We start from the raw sequence: 20,897 nt of genomic DNA, 5'->3' as shown, positions 1-20,897 counted from the left end.
TCTTCCAGCAGTTCTTGCTGCCATACTCTGCCAGGCCCATTGTTCACTTTGCAGTTGGACTGGTCTCGTATCCCCTCCTGCGTCTGCTGGGTGATTTATTGTCTTGCGGATAATCCAGATAATCTGTACTCTGCAGAAAACTAAGTAAAGATCATGCAACCAATACACTTTTCATAGTTTCTACCTTTTGCAAGCTTTTATCTTTACCCTTTAAACTGTTACTAACCCTTTCAAGAAAGATTCATGCATTTTAAAGCTTGTGTTTCCCACCTGACTGGGTTCAACCCTAGGTCATCCATAGGGCCCTAGTGGCTTCCCTTTTTTGATAATTTCGATTTCCCCCAAACTATTAGTGAGGAGGAGGGGAAACGCCCTTGGAGCAACCCCAATGCTTGTTTTTGGTTTTTTCTAAGTCCAATTTTAATTTCTTATAATTCTTTGTAAGGTGACCTGACTTTCTGCAATAGGAACACACTCTATAGTTTCACAGCCGAACTCATTCAGCAATCCTGTTGCCTTGCTTGGAACCAGCCTTTCTGTTTTGTTTGTGTTGTTGTTGTTATGTAATTGACCTGTGCTCCTTCCAGGAGCTTTGCATTTCTGTAAATGGGGGCTGGGATTTTCTGAACTGGAAGCACATTGCCCATGTTGAATTTAGTTAGTTTTGTTTTGAGATATATAGAGACCGAATGAAACTTCAGATCTGCTGTGTACTGGTTGCCTGCCTGTGTGCTGAGCCCCAGGTCATCTCAAACTTCCCAGCGTCTCAGCTTTCCCTTCCCATGGTCCCGTCCCTACAACTTTTATAAAGGAAAATAATTATCATTCATAAATAAGTAAAATCAGAGTTGATTAAATTAATTCTTTCAACAGTGGCAGCCTGTCAGGTAAAGAGAATACATGAAAATATAACTATGCACAATATTTATGAGTGACCATTTTATATTCTTGCAAAATACTGATATACGCATATTACATTTTACTTTTAACTAGACCTGTGTCTCTGTTCTTATTGTTTCTTATGATACTGAACAATATTCTTCAACTTGACTCTAAAGAAAATCACACTTGAAGAACCTCTCACTAATTTATTTCCTGAATAGATAAATTTAAGTACATAAATTTGTGGGATCACCACTGAAACTGAGATTCAAACAAGTGAAACTTTGACCTCTGAAAACTGTCTAAAAGGTCTGAGCCGCTGGGAGATCACATCCACAGCACAGGCCAATGTAGAGCAAAATGGCCTTATTGCATGTGCCTGGGTGCAGGCAGGCTGAGCCCAGCAGGGTTCAGCCTCGAATCAGGGTTGGGGTGTCAGTTATATATGCTACTTTTAGCTTCCAAACCACTTAAAATGAATTTATATATGTATGTTTAGATTTTTTATTTATGTTTCTTTCAGAAAATGTCATACTATGGACATAGCTGGGTCAACAATATTACCATTTATATATCACAATATGCTTCATTTTATAGCAACTCTTTAAGACAGGTTTCATAATCCTCCTTTTCCAACAATCCTCTCATTGAAAATAACTGAAGATTGGTAAGATTAAAAGGGAAGTAGATGCCCTGGCTGGTTTGGCTCAGCGGTTAGAGCGTCCGCCTGCGGTCCGGAGAGGCCCGGGTTCGGTTCCCGCTAAGGGCATGTACCTCAGTTGTAGTTTGTCCCCGGCCCTGGTTGGTCGTGCTGGTGGCAGCCACTCGATGTGTCCCTTTCACATCGATGTTTCCCTCTCTCTCTCTTCCTCTCTCTTCCTCCCACTCTGTCTGTACAAAAAATGGAAAAATGTCCTCGGATGAGGATTAAAAAAAAAAAAAGGGAAGTAGACATGACCCTGGTTCCAGTCTCCATAATCTCTCTAGAACTGTATTGGGATTCTGCCATTTCTTTCTCTTCTCAGAACAGGGGTTATAATTACATCCTCCAATAAGAGGCATTACTACAGAGAAAATGCAAATCGCTTTAGAATATCTGAATAATATTTTGTATAAAATAATATGGGTAAAATTTTGAAAAGCTCAAAACTGTTTATGAAACTAACACTTTCAATGAATTCTATCACAGTGTTTTTTCAAAGACCTTAGAGATTATCCAGTTCAAGCTTAATCATTATACACATGAGGAAATAAAACCCAAAGAGATTGAACCACTTTCTGGTCATCAACAACAAGAGGCTTTGCAATCAAGAATATAAACAAGGGAAAACAGAAACCTTTCCTAGAGCAGGTGGTACAGCCAAACTGCTGGGGTTTGAAACAGGGTCTGTCAGATGTCTGCTGTGTGGCATTGGGTGATTTCCTAAAACATCTTTGCTTCAATTTCATCATCTGTAAAATAGGAATGGTAATCACAGCACTTTCCTCTCAGTGATGTTTTTAGGATATGTGAGTTGATACATAGAGAATATTTCTTATTGCATATTAATCACTCAGTAAATGATATTAACTCCAGCTCAAGTATTTCACTTTTCATGTAAAAATAAAAATAATTCCCTTCTAAAAACTAAATTCACATCCAAGTTAAGTTTCTATTTACTCCTTCCAAATATCTGGAAGTACTTATAATCACCACCTCTCCCTAATGTCATTGACGTGGAGAATTGGAATGTTGTCATTTGCGTGTCCCTAGCTCTTCCTTACATTTGTAGTCTCTTTTAGACAACTTGTAAAATCTCTCTCTCTCCTAGAACATTTGATAGGCCTGCATATTTCTTTCAGAGCTATGATTGACAGTAATCGCAGCTAAATGAAATTGCATAGATCATCAGTCTGCATTCAAGATTTTCTCGTCAGTGGTGTTAGACCAATTCATAGTAGGCAAACTATGGTTTGCAGGTTATGCAGCCAATATTGTCTGAGTGGTTTTTTACTAAAATGGGAAAGTTGAGTTGGTATGAGAGAGACCATACAAACTACATATAATAAAATATTTACTGTCTAGTTCTTTTAGGAAAAGATTGTCAACCCCCAATTGAATTCCACATAGCAAGTGAAGCAAATCTAGAAATACTAATTTACTCTTGGTTTATCCAATATGCTACTAGGCAAGTGCCACACCCTTACTATGGTAATTGTAACCCTGCTGGATATGCCACAAAGTGCTTTTAGGGAATTATGTTATAGTGCTTGTCACAGTATAAATAGCATATGACCAATCTGAAAAAAGAAAAAAATATATAAACATTACTAAAATGTAATATATATTAGAGTAGATATATAATCATGTGTGTGAATATAGGCATGCCATATTATATACAATAATATATAATACAATATAATTATTATATATTTTGAGCTGAATTTATCATTTAATGAGCTAAAACTTAGCAATTTACTATAGTAACACATGACTATTTTATTCTCTTTCAAACATTTCCATAAAATTTGAAGTATGGGTAAGATTTTGTTGGGTATTACAAAGATTATGCATTGGGTGGAAATTTATTTTGAGACATAAATTGAAATTTTGATCTGAACACAGTACAATGTGATCTTTTAGCGTGTGATTGCAGATCCAGTCAGAAATTTGACTATGGATAGTACTTAATGACATCATGTATCAGACTATGGCATTTAGAATTTTCCTGCAGAGCTGTTGGCTGTGATTGTTCTAAGCAGAGCTGTGAACTATTCAAAATTATTTTAAAACTAAATATAACATATTATTTATGGATTTTTTTCAGTTTGAAATATCAATAAAAATAATTTAAGTAATATAAGAACCTTACTCTATCAGACAATGTTAGGCATTGAAATTATGTTTTATGGCAGTAAAAAATATATCCTGTAGGATACCATCATAATTTTTCTGTCAATGACTTCATGAGGAAATAAATTTTTTTTCGTTATCTGCTGTAAAATGTAGCTTTCACCAATGCTGACTTTTTTCTACTTTGAGAAATTATGAATTAATAAGATAAAGAGATAGTGATAATTCTAAGGGTACAAAGTGATGTGTTTTGATTTAGTTATTAATCCTATGAGAAAGTTATACTATTCACTTAGAAAAAATATTGAAGAACAAGCTATCCACCATTTTCTAATTTTTTTTTTTTTTTTTTTTTTAGAAATGATTACATAGCCTATGTGAAATTGATAGTTGCTAAAGCAGAAATTCTTGGTGTTCTAATTGACTTTAGATTTGCCTGAAGAGGAACTTTTTCTTTCTCTATCTTGACCTATTCTGGTTTTTGGTCTATGTGAAACAATACATTCAATACAGTAAAATTATCCCCTGAATTTTTTACAATGCTATACATTTCCTTCTTTCATTTATTAATTGCATGGAAGTAAAAATTGGTGTCCCTCCACAGATCATTTTATTCTAGTTCCTACAACCTTCTACATCCTGTATTCCACATAAGAACAGAGACCATGACAGCAATTGTAATTCCAAACACAAAAGTACAAATGCCACAAGTTAAATACATAATAATAAAACAAAGATGTCTTTCTTAGTTTCCCGTGTGTTGCTTTATTGATTGATCGATCCATCGATTGATTTTTAGAGAGGAGAAGGAAGAGGGAGAGAGAGATTGAAACATCAATGAGAGAGAACATCGACTGACCGCCTCCTGCATGCCCTCCACTGGGGATCAGGCCCACAACCTAGACATGTGCACTGACTGGGAATGGAACTGGCGACCTCTTGGTGCATGGGTCAACGCTCAACTACTGAGCCACACCAGTCAGGCAACTGGTTTTATTATTATGTACAAATGCACACTCACATTGAAAAAACAAAATAAAGTTAGCCTCAGTTGATCATGTGCTGGCTTAATAATTAAACTACACCATGCTGTTTTGATCAAGATATTACTGATACAACAAATCTGATTTCTAAGAAGAATACATCATAAACATTTCATAAGAATATAAGACAGTCTAAGTCATATTAATAGTATAACATTCCCTGGTGAATGGCCTAAATATTTATTCCTTTTTTTAAAAAAATTAGTATTGCTTAAGCAAGAGCAATGATGAGATAGTGGATAGTTAATATACAAAGAAAACTATTTAAATTCTTGAGCTGTTTCTTTAATGTAGATTTATAATGATTTGTCATAAGAATTTGAAATATGAATGAAGATAACGGAAAGTTTCCTTCAGTAACTTCAATATAGATTCTGTTTCTCAAAAAGTTTCCTTTAAAATATATACATATGATTTACCCTATTGAAGGTTCAGAAATGTGTCATGGATATGATTGCAAAACATTATAGATGGACTGTAGATAATTTCAAGATATCAATGCTTACAATTTAGGAAAAAAATATAAGTAATATTGACTTGATCTGGATGCTTACTATTACAGCGAAGAGGACATTAATACGTACGAATGTATCAGTGTTTCCACTATACTGCCAGGGGAGAGCATATGCACATTGATAAAGGAAGAGTTTCCTGTCGAGAGATAAAGTAATATTCCATCAGGTGTCAACATGTCCCTTCAAATATTAACACTTTTTTAAAAATGTGATTAACTCTCTTGATTTGACAAGAATATTGATTTGTGGAAAAGGGGACAAAGAATAATACCAGCATGTCAACAACTGTAATAAAAGATACTATTGTTGCCCAGCCGATGTGTCTCAGTGGATCGAGTATCATCCTATGGACTGAGAGGTCCTGATTCAATTCCTAGTTAGGGCACATACCCAGGTTGAGGACTCCATCCCCAACGGGAAGTGGAATTGCTGGGTCATAAGGTAGTTCCAGGTAACTTTACATTGCTTTCTACAGTGGCTGCACCAATCTGCATCCCCAACTACAGTGCACAAGTGTTCCCTTTCCTCCACATCCTCACCAACACGTGTTTGTTTTTTTATTGATGAAAGCCATTCTGGCAGGTATGAGGTGATATCTCATTTAGGTTTTAATTTGCATTTCTCTGATAATTAGTGACATTGAGCATCTTTTCATATGTCTATGAAGAAACCTGAAACAAGAATTCTAAAGAATAAATCACCCCTATGTTCATTGCAGTGTTATTTACAATAACCAGGATTTTTTTAGAAGCCCAAGTATCTATCAGTAGATGAGTGGATAAAACAGCTATGGTACATTTACACAATGGAATACTTCTTGGCCATAAAAAAGAAAGAAAATTTACCCTTTGCAACAGCATGCATGGACCTGGAGAATATTATGTTAAGTGAAATAAGCCGGTCAGAGAAAGACAAGTACCATATGATTTCACTCACATGTGGAATATAACGAACAAACTGACCTAACAAGCAAAATAGAGACAGACAGAGAGCATGAAGACAGTTCTGCTGGAGGTGGGGGTGTTAGGGGAGGGTGGAGAGAATTGAGCAAAAAAGGAAAAAAAAAAAACTCATGGACATGAATAACAGTGTGGTAATTTTGCGGGGCGGTAGGGAGATGGACAAGGTATGGGGGAATAAATGGTGATAGAAAAAATTAAGAAATTATATATATGTGTGTGTATACACACACAAACACACACACAATTAGTAACCCAGCACATAAATTTCTAACAGTTATGTCCATGTGGGCCCAGCTGTGGCCTGCCTGACTGGGGGACAGAAGACACAGCAGGGACTCCTGACGGAAGAGTTCAAGTCGATATATATCTGCTTTCACTGCCATTCAGGGATCAAAGGGTTAACCTGGAGAGACTGGTTCTAAGTGAAGTAGGATAGAACTTCTCAGACCTTTGTCCTTAAAGAAGAAGGAGGGAGGAGAAGAGAAGAAGCTGGCCGGAGATAGAGATAATGGAACCCAAAAAGACGACTGCAGCTGAAAAGGGAGCCCGTAGGCACTGGGCTCAAACTCCTCCAGTTCAGGAAGATGAGATGCTGCACAAAAATGTCTTTGGTCCCTCTCCTTCTTGTGGTTTGAGCCCTGTAATGTACTGTAAAAACCTAATTTTATTAGCAATTGTCTTTGTGCCCAGATGAATATACTGGAATAGATAAGTAGGGGTTGTACGTGTGTGAATCCTATGTGGACTCAAAATAATCTGCCACTTATGATTTCTTTCTCCAGGTCATCCTGAGTTTTTGTCACTGTGAGATAATGTGTTGGATATCCTAAACAACAGACATCATTACCCGGGAGTATTTTTTTGTGAACGAGCTGACTTATTGTGATCTATTTTTCTTTTAGCACCTTTCCAGTTCTTTTGGAAATCAGTAAGAAACTAAAACGTTTCTTAGAAAATACTAGAATGTGGACATTTTAGTTGGAAGAAGCCTGATTATTCAAGACTTATTTCTTTAAAGCCTTCTGACATTGAGCCATTTCTGATACTTTTTGTTTTGTTTTGTTCTTTTCATTTTTTGTTCAGATAGAGTTGGAGGGAGAGAGAGAGAGAGAGAAACATCGACATGAAAGGGACACATCGAGTGGCTGCCACCCGCACGACCCAACAGGGCCGGGGACAAACTGCAACCGAAGTACGTGCCCTTAGCGGGAACCGAACCCGGGACCCTCTGGACTGCGGGCCGACGCTCTAACCGCTGAGCCAAACTGGCCAAGGCATGATACATTTTAAATTTTATTTTATACATTTGCTCTACATGGGAAAGATGTTATTTTCACCTTCTTGATAGGTAAAAGAAAAGGACAGTTATTTATGTTTTTCTAAAGGCTCTGGTTTGGGTATTTTCATTATGATTGTTTGCTTATTAGTTCAAGATATAATGCCCTGTCTCTTGACAAGTTAGGTAGGTACCTAGAAGTTACCACAAAGAAAATGGTATGATTTAACTTCTAAATTTAAAAGTTAAAACAGTGTTTAAAAAAGCTGACCATAAAGTAGTACAGGACAAAATATCTCATACAGTATGATATTATGTCAGGTCAAAAACAATAAAATATAAATTTAGGGATATATATATATATATATATATATATATATATATATATACATACATATGATCTAAAGAAGAATTGCTCTTGGTGGGAAAGAAGAAATGACAAGGGGCACATAGACAAATTCTGAAATATTGATAGCAATTTTTCTTTTTTTTTTTTATCCTCACTCGAGGACATTTTTCCATTTTTTTGTTCAGATAGAGTGGAAGGGAAAGAGAGGAAAAGAAAAAAGAAACATCGATGTGAAAGGGACACATCGAGTGGCTGCCACCCGCATGACCCAACCAGGGACGGGGACAAACTGCAACCGAGGTACATGCCCTTAGCGGGAACCGAACCCGGGTCTCTCGGGACCGCAGGCTGATGCTCTAACCACTGAGCAAAACCAGCCAGGAAAGCAATTTTTTTCTTAAGTCATCTTATATGCATAAAATATTTTATAATTTTATCTATAGTTTAAATATACATTTTGAATATAGTTGGATGTAGATAACATGCTGCATAATAAAAGCAATGGCATTTGAAATACCCCCAAGTATGAATGCATAATTTCCTGAGTTTTCATATGACAGCCTATTTATTTTTCTTTTAGCGGAAACAAACATCAAGACGAACATCATTAACTGGACAGCTAGGGGAGAGAGCAGAACACTGAGTCCTATTTCTAAGAGGAAGAGAGATACAGCCTGGAATTTAACTTCAAAGGTTAAGAGCGCACATTTTCTCTGATTTGAGTCCTGGCCACTGTGTTCAGATATTGAGACACTTCCAACCCATTTCATTTAAAACCCTTATTGTTCCAATAAAATGCCTGAATAATGATAAGGGGCGATTTTTACTTTTATGTCATTATACATAGTACTTATCAAGATGTAGGTTAAGAAATTCTATACAAATATAAAACATGCACACAAAATATATGTATATATGAATATATATGTATATATTGTTAAACGATAAATGGAGACATACTCTAAAGTGTAATTATTGTTGAAAAGTTTATACACTTTTATCTTACATCTATTTAAGTTACATGTTCCTAACAATTATGTTTATATTACTCTTGAAATTTTTTATTTCTTGCTAACCTCATAAATGGATAAGCTTATCTAAGATGCTTATACAGAGGCCACTATAATTTGATGTTCTCCAGTAAGGTTAACCTACTTGTTCAGCCTTAAAACAAAGCATGAGAGGCCTTAAACAGGGGACACAATCCAGTTTCCAAGTCAGACCCAGTCCTATTCTAGCTGGTTTTCAGACCCAGTCCAGAAAAAGAAATGCTCAAAAATAGAGTGAAAGCTCATAACACAGAAGTTGCAGAACTAGGGTCAAGAGACGGTCTTAACCCACACGTCCAGAGGCTCAACATGGACCTGTGTCTGGTTTCCCATTGCTCCTCGGGGCTGTCAGGGTCGCCTTCGGTTCTCTCGTCTAAAGTTTAACTCTCTGTTAAAAGCTAAACTGAGGCATGTTACACATTTTAAGAGTTTATTAAAGCAGATATCAGTTTGAATTGGACAGCATCCAATCTAGCAGATAGAAAGGAGTTCTTGAGGCAGCTTTACAAATTAAAAGGCTTTTATTGGGAGAAGTAAGCAGGAATGAGGAGGTTATGCTAGATTTAAAAAAGAGGAAGAATGGTTATTCCAAGGTTACTGTCCTTTAGGGCATGGCAGAGATTGATCAGATACATTACCTATCTAGTGCCTTTCAGGTGTTCTTGATTGACTGGCTTAAGACTCCATCTCTGGGAAAGCCAAAATCGTAGTTAACTCTTGGTTTGCTAATGTGGGGTTTAGCATAAAGGACTCCACTTTAGGCCTATTGTTTTTGTTTTTGGTGTGTTTTTTTTTAACTGTGTGTGTGTACATGCATATATATTTATATATATGGAGAGAGAAAATGGTAAAGCAAATGAGGGAAATGTTTACAATGACCTCAAAATCGTTTTCCCCCAAATGAGCTGTGTTAATTTGTAGTTTGAATGATAATATATATTTGCAAATAGAAATAATTTCAAAGGCACATGATATTGTAAAAGTCATTGTTATCTAAGCAAAATCTATGATTGGAGGAATGAAAAACATCACGTGGGGATATAGAAAACAATGGATACATTCTACCCTTGGCATGGGTCGTATAACACATAGGACCGTTTACATTTAAATGTGTTGAAGATTAAGTTAGATTTCTCAGAGTTTATTAAATATGTTTCTAGAAGACATAATCTGAGAGGCATTATGACATTATATAAATGTTCAAATTCATTAACACATGACACACACTACTAGTTAAAAATTAGGTTGAGATAGAAATGTTCGATTCTCTAGTAAGCTCTCTATATGCCCCCCGGAACCAAGAGCCATTACTTCTGAAGTGTGGTTCTTGGAGGCCCAGTGTAACTTAACAGAATGCAGTGATCATTTGTCCAGCAGAATCTTTGAAGATGGAAATGATGGCATGAATTTTAGATGTCAGATAATATCCAGATTTGGAAAAGTAAACGTAGACTTTTAAATTTCACTATTCATTCCTTTTCTCTGATGGCTTCCATTTTCACCTCATGTAGTCCCTTACACTGTCTCAGGATAAAAAGTTAGATCTTATCCAGAGTTCTTGACTGATTACTATTCGATCATTCACAAGAAAGGTGTAGAGCTACTTATATTTTACATATCAGTGAAATGTTTTCCTACCAGGGGATGCAGAAAAGAACCGAGGAATTCTGTTGCAATTATCTGGCAAAGAAAGGCAAGAAGTAGTATTCACCCAACTGGGTGACCATTCAAAGCTATTTGTGCTTAAGAACACAATCAAGGAGAATTCAGTAGACACGTGATTTTTCTCGTGATTGCAGTTCTTTTAAATATTTAATATATCTAATAAACATTTTCAACTGAAAGGTGTTCAGAGGGGTGTGAGCATTAAACTGATGTTCCACTGGCTAACAACTTTACAATTTAAAATGAAAAGCTATGTTATTTTAAAAGAAATATGCAAAAACTATATTCCTATCTACTTGACATAGCTGCTTATAAAAAACTGTTTCAGAAAAACCTGTTTAAATATTTATCATGAAAGAAAAGAAAAAGCTAACAATAATAACTACACACTGCCAGTTTTAGCTTGCCCCTCTTCGAACTGAGCAGTGGATAGAAATCATTTCGATTCAGGGTGTGCTTTTTCTGTTATTCTTTTTAAAATCCTTATTTGGTGGGAAATTATTCTCCATATCAGGGAAAGTATTATGGATATGGCAGACAGATTCTATGACAGTTAATGGTCCACACAATGTTAGGAGATATGAGAATCAAGTCATATATTGTATCATTAAACGCAAAAATAAAAGCTGTGTTCAAGAAACTGAATCCTAGAGATGGACTATTTTCTTTCCTATTATTTACCTAACTTGTTGCCTAGCTTGCTCAAACGAATAATATTACTGGCTTCTGCTTATGAATAAAAAGAAAGGCATTATCACCCTATCCTCAAATTCACAAGAGACTTGGATCTTCATTCATATCATGACCTGATTCAAAATTGCCATTATTATTTAAAAACCCACTGAGGATATTTTCCACCTGCTTCACAGCTGTTCTACTTTCTTCTGCTCTCTGACCTATTCCTGCCACAAGTGTCTTTCTCACTTCATGTAACTGGCTTTCTTCTCTGAAGCTCATTCAATGTGTAACTCTTTCTCTGTACCTTGTTGTTGTAGGGATTTTCTTCTATTTCAGATCAATTTTAATATAATAAAAAGTTGTTTTTTTAATTGTGATACACATTTCTGATTGGATATTTAATGGCAATCACATTTTAATATAAAAATCAGTCACCCAAAAATAATTCTCTACACAAACTTTTGAAGTGTTTTATTCAAATGAAGTTTATAGCCTAGGGGATGTACATATTCTGGGAATGAGAGTGATTAAGACAACTATTTATTTATTGAACAATGTATCAGGTGCCTATAGTGTATCAGATGCTATGTCGGGAGCTGTGGCTTAAGAAAAGATAGTCTTATCCACCCTCTTTATAATGTACCAGGAGGATATAAAATCAATAATAATGGCGTAATATTCAAAATGGTTCTCTATACCAGGTTTAAAAGGATTGTAGAAGAAGGTGGGTCATTGCCTGGATACACCAAGTATGTATCACAGAAGAGGAAACAGATCTGGGGATGAACTTTATGATAATGTAGTTCAATATCTTGTGAAACAAGAAGACCTTCAGGAATACAGTGCTTAAGTGAATCATTGTTTGCCCAGCTTATTAGTTATTATTCAGAACTACAATTTAGATTAAGGATGATGAAAATATACAGCCTATATACAGCCTACATTCATTATGTGAGTGGAGATCCTGGAATGAGATAGAGAACAAGCAGAATCCAGGAATCTAGGTTATTAGGTTAAATGTTGGCTAAGAGTTTTGTCTGTTCATTCATTTGGTAAAGTGACACAGCCAAGCAAACCCTTCTAAGGGTTAATACATTTTCACTATTTGGGGAACTTGTAGAGATTGTCAAATCATACAACGATTAACCTCTTGCTACTTGAGACTTTACCAAGGACAAGGACTGATAAATATGCATTGATAAAATTAATGCAATATTCCTTATAAAATTAATAAAAATTCCAAAAAATAAATCTTTTTTTAGCATTAAAAAAATTAAAAGACATAAACTTTATATACTTATGTTGATGCCCGCACCCGTTGCCTTTTTTTGGAAAGGATATATGTCCTTGTGCAATTCTTTGAAAAATTCTGTCCCATATACACTTCTATGAGTATAGATAAAATGATCCAACCAAGTCTAACATTATAAGGAATTTGATGATCCTTAGGAAAATGTATTGCATTTTTTAACTAGTGCAATGACCATTTTCACAAGTAGTATTTGACAGTTCACAGGCCCATAGACAGCTATTACTCTGAGATATATATATATACATATATAGATATAGATATAGATATAGATATAGATATAGATATAGATATAGATATAGATATTTTAATCCTTACCCAAGGACATTTCTTTTTAATAATTTGAGAAAGAAAGGAAGGGACACAAAGAGAGAAACATTGATGTGAGAGAAAAGAATGGATTGGTTGCCTCTTGTACGTGCCCCAATCGGGGATGGAACCCACATCCTGGGTATGCATCGTGACCAGGAACTGAACCCACAATCTTCTGATGTACGGGATGACACTCCAAACAACTGAGCAACCTGGCCAGGGCACTCTTCTTATATTTTATAGGAGAAATAGGGTGTAATAGCCTATTAGAATCCCTACACTTGCCCTGGCCAGTTTGGCTCAGCGGTTAGAGCGTCGGCCTGCGGTCCAGAGAGACCCGGGTTCGGTTCCCGCTAAGGGCACGTACTTCGGTTGCAGTTTGTCCCCGGCCCTGGTTGGTCGTGCGGGTGGCAGCCACTCGATGTGTCCCTTCACATCGATGTTTCTCTCTCTCTCTCTCTCCCTTCCTCTCTCTTCCTCCCACTCTATCTGTACAAAAAAAATAAAATAAATAAAATAAAATAAAAAAAAAGAATCCCTACACTCAACAAAACAAAGATCATCTGTGGTCCTCATTTGAGCAGATCCTTTCAAAGTTAATAAAATATCTTTAAATCTTTCTCCATAACAAAATGATGATTGATTTACCTTTGGTTTAAAAAATGACTGGGTTCACAAACCCAGTACTTAGCCTCATATATGGTTTGGTTGTTAAATTATTATTATATATTGTAAAGAAAAAAACTAAGTTCAAGAAATTCTATTTGGCTGGTCAAGCATTTCCCATTACAAAGGTAATTGTTCTTTCAGGGCTATTAGCTGTATGGCTTTTTTCATACCCACCTCTACCTTTGACTTAGTAGTCTTGTTTTATAAGTTGTTCAACACATTCTACCTGGGAGGACAGTATTTTTAGATTTATGGTGAGAAGTAGTTTATTTCCTTACCTACTAAATATTATTCTGAACTACTTTTTAAAACAACATTGGCAGTGACTATTGATTTATTATTTATTTTAAGTTTTTAATAGTCTAATAACATCTTAAAGTTTTCAAAATGGTGGAATTATATTTTATGTTGCAGTTTATAAACAGCCTCAGTTTTTTTTTGTTTTTTTTTTAAAATCTGATTTGCCACTCTCTGCTTCTATTTTTGTAGATGATATAAAAATTACAGATGGTAAATTCTGAATTTTTCACAGAATTTTAGAATTCATTAAGCATTCTTTTTAAAATATGCCCTTCTTATAGTATAAATTCAGGCATTGTGTTTGACTTAGTGTTTTTCCTAAACCATCTAGAAAGCCATAGAGAAACATACGTTATTTCTCCAATGTTTTCTTTTCTGTTTGGGTATTTTCCTTGACAGTCCATAATTCATTCTGAATATGAAATTTTTCAATGTTTTATCCCTGGGAAGTTTCTCTTCACCTTGTGTTTGTGCTTTTTGTTATTTTATGTGCCAATTCAGAGTGCTGTTTTTGAATATTAGGTCACTTCTGTTGGGTGCTATTCAGCATTTATCATCTTTTCTGTTAGCCTATTGGCAGTTTTCCTTGGAGGCATGTAAAATAACAACAGCTCTTGGTTTATATCAACATTTGACAAAGAATCCCTTATTTTACAAAGCACTTTTGCCCAGAGACAGATAAATTGGATTATTGAATATATATTTTGAGTCTATGAGAATTGAAAATAAAATGTAAATTCCTTATAAAGCATCAGGCAAAAACAAAACAAAACCACATTTCCAGTGTGGTTTTAGTACAACAAAGAATATATCAAGTAAAATAGAATTGACATTTCTACATGTATTAATATAGGGTTTAAAGATTTTTTGAAAATTTAACATTGGTGTTATAAATACAGGAATAGATCCAAGCAGTGTAATGCTAATGGTGGATTTAAAAATAATTTAGAATCAGATTTCTCATGTAAAAATGACATGAATCTGAATTCTTAAATATATAATGTTCACTTAAATTATGCCTCGGGCAACTCTCATATTATTTTAAAATGCAACAGCTTAGTTTTAAATCATCCCATAAATTTAAAAAAGTCAAGCTTTAATTGAAATAAATTCTTCTTCTTTTAGTATATACTAAATAGTTATATTATTTCAGCTTTTTACTACCATCAAGTAGTATTAGCCATTCTGTACATGTCGACAAATTAACATTAATGCAGTTGATGAACATCAACTTTTTAATATTTCGATCCCTAGTTTTAAGTTAAAAATATTCATTTGTTTCCTGACTTATCAGAGATGTATAGTCAGTGTGTATGTGTGTGTGTGTATTGCTTTAAAACAGAACATTTGAGTTGAGATTCTAATAAGTGGTATAATCAAAGTTTTCTGTACATTTCTACTTAGATATTCATAAGGAACTGCAAATTCATTATGTCCAAAACAGGGCTTTACTTTTTACATATCAACAAGGCTTTAACCATTCTAATTTTATTCTTGGAGAAATAAACAATTATCTATTTATATACTCAACCATAACTTGTAAGTTGTTGAAACACCTCCTTCTTACTCATTCTTCTTTTAAAAATTTTTTTCTTTATTACTTTAGAGAGACAGGAAGGTGGGGGAGAGAGAGAGAGAGCACAACATAGATGAGAGAGAACTATGATTGTCTGCCCCTTACTGGGGATTGGGCCCACAACCTGGGCATGTGCCCTGACTGGGAATCGAACCAGCGACCTCTTGGTGCATGGGTCGATGCTCAATCATTGAGCAACACCAAATGGGCTAATTCTTACTTCTTACCCATTCTCTTTATTCAGTCAACAAGTCACCAGACTTCATAACCTAGTTTCATTAACTTCTAATATTTTACCACTTCAAATATACAAGTCTTAATTTATAATTTTGATTAATAGATAAAAATGTTTTTTCCACACCCTGTGGAAGTATCAAGCCATTCTATCATGTAACTCTATTCCTTCAGAGTGTATAACATATATTTATATAGGAACATATGTAAGAATATAAGTATGTCTGTATCATCTACCCTCTGCCTGCCCTAGATACTTATATAAATGCAATCATACAATATGTCTTTAATTTTGGGCTTCTTCAGCTCGACACATCTCTAAAATTTGCTATTTGCCTATATTGTTTCATGTAACAATCTTTTTTTGTTTTTGTTTTTAATCACTGAGTCTGTACCATTGTGTGAATATGAAGAGTTTATGATTTTTTTTCAATAGGTGGACTTTTAGGTTATTTCCAGTATTGGCTATTATGAATAAAGTGATTATTTCTCTTGTGTAAATACCTAGCCATGGCATCCTTGGTCAGAATATATGAGTGTATTTCAGTTTGTAAAGTACTGACAAAATATGTCCCAAAGCATTCGCACAATTTCACATTCTCACTAGCAATATATGAGGGTTCTGGTTGTTTTACATTTAGTATTATGTATATTTTTAGGTTTTTTAATTCTAAGAGATATATAGTTGTGTAACATTGTTTGAACTTGCATTTTCTGAATGATTAATGAATTTAGCATTATTCTTTTTCTTTATTTGTTATTCATATATTATTTTTAAAGTGTCTTTTAAGTCTCTGGGTCATTTAAACATTTTTTTTTAACTGTTTCGTCTTTTTTCTAATGACTCCTAGAATCTGGTACCAGACTTTTGTCAAATATATGTTTTTCAAATATATTCTTCCAGTCTTTGACATGCTTCTTCATTTATTAACAGTATATTTTGATGAGTACACATTTTTAAATTTTTCTCTTAATCTTCGAAAGCAGGAGTGGGGAATATTTTTTCTGCCAAAGGCCATTTAAAAATCAGCCTGCTATATTTGGTCAAACTTTTAACTAATTCACCCCTAATGTGATGCTGGAACTGCTTCTCTTTGGTGAGGCTGTGATGTTAGCTGGTACTGATGATGTTGCTACTCACAACTGCTTTTCCAGATTTGCATAGGTCAGTCTGGAGTGCAGTTGACCCTTTGTGATGCTAAGTTTTGAAAAGAACTGCTCTCAGCAGTAAGTTGTTCTGAACACAGTTGCCAATTCAATGCATGTCTCCTCAAAGTAGGAAATTCATCGTCACTTATGTAATGTTCATAGAACTCAAGTAGTGGGAGGTGGTTGTACCTAGCTTTTAGCTCATCATCACTTTGCAGTTGAATGGTTTCATATTGTAGGTTATCAGACACATCAGCTGGTTCCACATTGAATGGTAGCAAAGATGTTCAATTTCATTTGTTTACTTTTCATGTCCTGGAATCTTTCATTAAATGACTCAATTAATTTTGCACATTCACCAGTATATTCAAGTGTCATAGGAGGGTTTTGTCCTTCCAGAGTGGGGAAATGCACCATGTTATTTTTTTCGAGTTGCACTTTCCACAGCCTTAATTTAGCTTCAGATGATTTCACAATTGAAAGCAGGGAGCTGAGAGGCTGGTTGGGGTCCTGCAGCTTGATGTTCAACTCTGAGAAGTACTTGGTTATGTCCACCATGAATGCTAGATTACACAGCCACTTGTTATAATTCACTTCCCTGACAGGTTTTCTCTTCATCTCCATGAACTGCTTGACTTAATCCCACAGTTAGTAAAGCCTCATGAGCATGTTCCCATGACTCAACAACCACACTTAACAGTGATAAACAAGATCACCATATTCAGAGTCAAGATCATTCAGTAACTCCTTAAACTGGCGCTGTTAAAGCCTCTGCTTTTGACAAAATTTGTGCATGACACTGCTGTTGACATCACATTGTTGAGCTGCAATTGCTCACAGAGACTCTCTTGGTGTATGAAGCAGTGGCTTATAATTAAATCACTTGGATCAAGACTGAGACAATTCAGCTCTTTCTTGACAAATGTAATTAACCTTTTCTTGCGAGTGAACTGTGGCTAGAGCTCCATCTGGAGTAAGGCCACTTAACTTTTCAAATGTTAGCTCAAGTTTTAAATTGATATAAAAAGTCTCTTAAATAAGTCCTCACCTCTTGTAGTGACATGCATGACTTCCAGCGACAACAGTTCTTCTCACGTGTCAAACTCAGCAGTTATCCCACAAATGAAAACGACCAGTGGGCAGGATTTGTTATGTCCATTGTCTTAAGACAAAGAGAAAAATTGGAAATCTTCTGCAGAATCCTTCAGTGTTTTTTTTCAGTATCTTGTGCTAAGTCAGTGATCCGATCTGAGAAGGTTCTCCAAGACAAAGTAACACTCTGAAACTATTTTACTTTGGTGCTAACAACTCCACAGCAACCACCATGCACTCTTTCACAAACTCTCCCTCTACATGAGGCCTCAGCTTCTTTGCAGTTAGTTGGCTTCCTACATAACTCATCTGAATAATGTTGTCTTTGTCACAATAAGGCCTAGTAAAAGGAGCTTGTTGATTTCAAATTCCACTGAAGAGCATTGATTTTTATCCAGACACAGTTGGCCTCCCAATTCATCGAGTTTAGCATGTTTTAAGTTGTAATGATGCACCAGATTGACTTTTATTCATTACTGCTAACATTTTTCCACAAACTAGGCACACAAGTTTGCCTTTGACTTCAACAAAAAAAAAACCATTTGTCCATTTCTCTTGAAAAAATTCACACTGTGCATCAACTTTTATTTTTCTTGTAGTCACCATTTGTAGGATGTCACACCATTTAAGTTTTAATAACTATCCAGTATGTGTGTCACCAGTAACATGATTACTTTGCTGCGGTCACTGTTCTAATTCTGTATCTTAGATTTGGAACATATCTAACATTCATATCATCGACTCTTGAGGTCTTTTCTGTGTACTGTAATTTTCTTAATCTTCCTGTGAGATTCAGTTTTTGTGAGGGTTGTTGATCGTGGACATGTGGATATAAGTTGGATTGGAATTATCGTCTGTGTTGACAAAGAAGTCAACAACATCATCGTCAATCATTGGAGGCAAAGTCATCAGGGTCTCAAGGAATCATCTCATTGCATCTATCTTATCATCACTAGATTGCTGTAGTTCACCACAGTGTGTTAACACTTTCCATCATGTACACTCCCAGCCTATCTGTCACTGACTGTCCTCTAAGTCATCACAATACAGACAGACCACTGGAAGCCATCGAGAAACATACGTGTCTGTCCTGTTATGCACTTGTATGTGTCCTGTCTATTCCGTAATGGATGTTCCTTACTTGTGCCTCAAAATTTAGATTATTATTATGATTTACTTAATATAAAATTATGTTGCTATGAAAAAAAGCTCCTAAATTTATTGAATTTTTTAGTTACCTTGGCATGGAGAGACCAAATGATTTCTCAGGACTTAAAAAGCCCACGAGCTGGACATTCCCCAAACCTGTTCTAAAGGTACTGTAGAAGGAGAAAAATGGCAGCAGAGTGAATGGAAGCTACACAGACGATCTCCCAGGACCAAACAAGAATTACAACAAAAATAAAGGCAAATTACTGGAAAAAAGCAACAGAAAAGCTGTGAGAGAGGACCATATAACCAGGGACATTGAACAAGCCTGGTAAGATCTGTGGAGGTGCGAGAGGGTGGCGGGATGGGAGCCCACCGACAGCAACTGCCTTGACTGTGAGCAGTGCCACGGCTCCACAGCGAAGAGGGCCAAGACAGAGCACTGAACAACTACAGCCACTCACTTTAGGCTCCGGCAGAGGGAGGGCAGACTGGACTGAAACTCTGTGGGGACACCCAGATTTGGAGGGTGTTCAGAGTTTGTGCGGAGTCACAGCCACAAAGAATGGTGTCCAGCTTGCTCCTTCCTGAAGCCGTGGCAGCCCCACCCTCTAAGATTCAACACCACCGAGATGAGCAAAGAAATACAAATTGAGGCTCATTAACAACCAGTATCTGCCCCACCCTCAGGCAATCCTCTTAAGCTGACACCTGAGGGAGTTTCTCATACAACTGAGAACCCAAGGCTTTTCAAGTAACAGAGGCTAATAGCCTTCAGGCAAAAACCTAGAGGATAACTGAACCTTTCCTGGGCTTGCAAATCTACCCAGGAAAGTAAGACTTGATAGTGCTGTTTAACATGGGCCCTCCCATGCTCATCCAAACCCAGTAGAGGGAGCCACAAATAGCAGAACACCAATACCCACAGGGAAAATTTGATAGGCTCAAAAACCCACTGAGATACCAAAATGGTGAAACAAATCCCAAATGAAAAAAACAAGAGAACTCTATCAAAGATGAGATAAATGAAATGCAGTTAAGCAAGTTATCAGAGGTAGAGTTCAGAGCCATGATCCTGAGGAATCTTAACAGCATGAGTAAGGGCATCAACACCATGAATACATATAGAAAATTGAAAACCAACCAAGTGGAAGTGAAGAATGACATAGCAGAAATAAAGAACACATTGAAGGACTAAAACGCAAACTAGAGGAAGCTGAGAACCAAATCAGTCAATTAGAAGACAAGGTAGAAAAAAATCATTGAATCAGAAAACCAAAAGATAAAAACAATTAAAAAACAGGAAGACAGCTTAAGAGAACTCTAGGACAACTGGAAATGTAATAACATTTGCATAACAGGAGTACTCAAAGAAGAAGAAAATGGGCAAGCGTTAGAGAATATATTTGAAAAAATAGTGACAGAAAACTTCCCTAACTTGGTGAAGGAAGAAGGCATTCAAGTTCAAGAAGCACAGAGAGCCCCAAGTAAGAAGAACCCAAACAGGCCCACACCAAGACACATAGTAATTAAAAAGCCAAAGATTTAAGACAAAGAGAGAATCCTAAAAGCAGCAAGAGATAAGCAACAGGTTACCTACAAAGGAATCCCCATAAGGCTCTCAGCTGACTTCTCAACAGAAACACTACAGGCCAAAAGAGAATGGTATGAAGTAATCAAGGTCATGAAAAACAAGGATCTGAATCCAAGACTACTCTATCCAGCAAGGCTATCATTCAAAATAGAAGGTCAAATAAAAAGCTTCCCAGACAAAAAATGGCAAAGAGAATATATTAGCACCAGACCAGCACTGTAAGAAATGTTAAAAAGACTAGTGTGCCCTGACAAGTTTGGC

Source organism: Molossus molossus, unplaced genomic scaffold, assembly GCF_014108415.1.
Source record: "Molossus molossus isolate mMolMol1 unplaced genomic scaffold, mMolMol1.p scaffold_m16_p_9, whole genome shotgun sequence".
NCBI classification, from domain to species: domain Eukaryota; kingdom Metazoa; phylum Chordata; class Mammalia; order Chiroptera; family Molossidae; genus Molossus; species Molossus molossus.
This window is presented reverse-complemented; position numbering follows the sequence as displayed.